The sequence below is a fragment of the Penaeus vannamei genome, chromosome 27 (genome assembly GCF_042767895.1).
Source record: "Penaeus vannamei isolate JL-2024 chromosome 27, ASM4276789v1, whole genome shotgun sequence".
Classification (NCBI taxonomy): Eukaryota; Metazoa; Arthropoda; class Malacostraca; order Decapoda; family Penaeidae; genus Penaeus; species Penaeus vannamei.
The window spans coordinates 7,560,577-7,563,076 of NC_091575.1; positions in this window are offsets into that span (position 1 = coordinate 7,560,577).

The window sequence follows — 2,500 nt, forward strand, 5'->3', positions numbered from 1 at the left end:
TCTCTCTTCACTCTTCTTTCCTCTGTTATACTCACTTTCTCCCTCTTTCTATTTTTCTTTTTCTTTCTTTCTGCTCCGTATGCATGCGAATCTTTTCAACTTCTTGCAACTTACATTACCCGTTAACTTTTCTTCTTGTTTATTGCCTCCTCCCTTTGTCCATCCGGTTGACCATTTCACACGGCAACAAAGAAGCATAAAGGTCACTCGATTCGTACCTATGACCCTTTACGTCGATTTCCTGAATGGTTCATTCATTAAAGGAATCTTGGCGTAACGTTCCTTACTCACTAATTGCAGACATGAGCAAGGACAATGTCTTTCGGTCGATCGTTACTTTCCGCCTCCGTAATTACCGCTGGATTTTCCCTCCTGCGCTGGTAAGTTCTCATTTTATTAAATTTACGTTTGTTTGATTTCTAATATCCGTGCTGTTTTATATAATATATATATATATATATATATATATATATATATATATATATATATATATATATATATATATATATATATATATACATACATACATATATTATATAATGATTTAGATTTAGTATGCACGCGATAATTTACTAGATTGACGTTTGTTGATTAATAATGTTTTAACGCTTTTTGCTCTCCTGGGTCTTTTGTTCTCATATTTCATTTTTAGTTCTTTTGTTTTCCTTGCTGCGGGGCACTGCAGGGTGATGCACTTCCAATACCGACCGTAATCGAACGTCCGAATACGGCTTCCCAATATTCCGTATACCCTTTATGCTGTATTTGTTACTGTTTTTCTCTGACGTGGAACATACTATAGAGGTGACGCACTTCCAATACCAACTGCAACGCTCTCTCAAACGCGCCATCTCTCTATTGCATACGTGCTCTATGTGATTTTGCCGTAAGTGCTGCAAGTGCTCCTCCGTCCTGCGGCTCCGCGAGGCCTTTGAGGCGCTGATCCAATTCGCTCCGCGCCTTTTGTCTCCCGACGGCGAGGGTCTCTGAGAGCCCATGTGCCGGAGTGCTACCTGCGGTCCACACTTTAAAGCCGGCCTTAGTGCCCATCCCTCCGTCCTTCCGAGATCCTGCCGGGCTCTTGGCGGCGGCGAAGAAAAGGAAAGTGGCTCCGGTGCCGCCGCGGCCACTTTAACACCTAAAACCGAGGCCTTTTGGGCCGGCGAGACGGCACTCGGCCGCATTCCGTCTTATCTTTCCAAGATTTTCTCCCCGTCATCCCCACGTTCCTCGCAATCCCGCGCGACGTCTGAGTTGAACAAGTTGATCGCTTTTAAATCAGAGATGAAATATGGTTCACAAAGGCGAAAATGGCAGCGGAAAGAGAAATGTTGAAGCAGAGGTCCCAAGGGAGAGATTTACTTTTATGTTCTTCCTTAATCTAGCTTACAAAATCTTCTAGAGCAAGAGATTCTCTCCGGAGAAAAAAAAAATCAAATTTAATTCAAATTAAGTCTTTCCTCAGGAAAATGGTATTTCTTCAAAGGAATAACGTTAATGCTATTACACAGTTCTGTCAAATGTAAGACCCTTTTTATCCTGCCTTTACATGATTTTGTCATTAACATACCAACAGCCAAAATAAAAATCTAAATTTGGCAGGAATACTATCAAAACCGAATCCTGAAGAGCAATGTATTCCTGAAAGCCAGTCTCATATTTCAAACCAGAAATGAGCTGTGGGAACCTAACCACCGAAGCGCGTTGACAAGCAATGCGGCAGTTACACTAGTCCTTCGGAATTAAAAAGAGAGGTTTTCATGTCCCTTTAAGAGGAATCTCCGCGCCCGTGAAACCCTTCCGCAGAGACAGAATTGCGTCGTTGGTCCTGGAAGACGTACCCAGCTGGGTGAAACGCCTTCCTAAATCAACTTACTTCTCCTCGAAACTGGCAATTACCTAGCTCCATGTTCCCTCTCGCCTCATCCACACCCCTGCCCGCGACCCCTCCCCTTCTCCCCTCACGCTCTCTTCTCCTTTCACGTTCTCTTCTCTCTTCACTCTCTCTTCTCTCCTCACGCTCTCCTCTGCCCAGTCTTTTCGCCTCTCCCACACCCCTGCCTATAACCCCGCTTCCTCCCCTCACGCTCTCTTCTCTCCTCACTCTCCTCTCCCCAATACTCTCGCTTCATCTGTGTCCCTGGTCGCTCCTCTTTCTCTTCCCCCTTCTCCCTTCCCCCTCTTTTTTTCCTCTCCTTGCCTCATCCATGACCCAAGCGACAACCCCCTTTTCCCCTCACTCTCTCCTCTCCCCCTCACTCTCCTCGTATCCATGATGCTGCCTGCTCCTCCTCCTCCCTTTCTCCCCTTGATCTCTCCTCTTTCCCTCACTTTCACCCTCATTGATGACCTTTCCTGCAACCCCTCCTCTCCCCCTTCCCCTTCTCCCCTCATTCTCCCTCCCGCTTAGCCTTATCCACGGCCTAACCCTTTCTCCTCTTTCAACTTCTCTTCGCTTCCTCTTCTTCCTCTTTTTCCATTGCACTTTTTCCGGTCCACT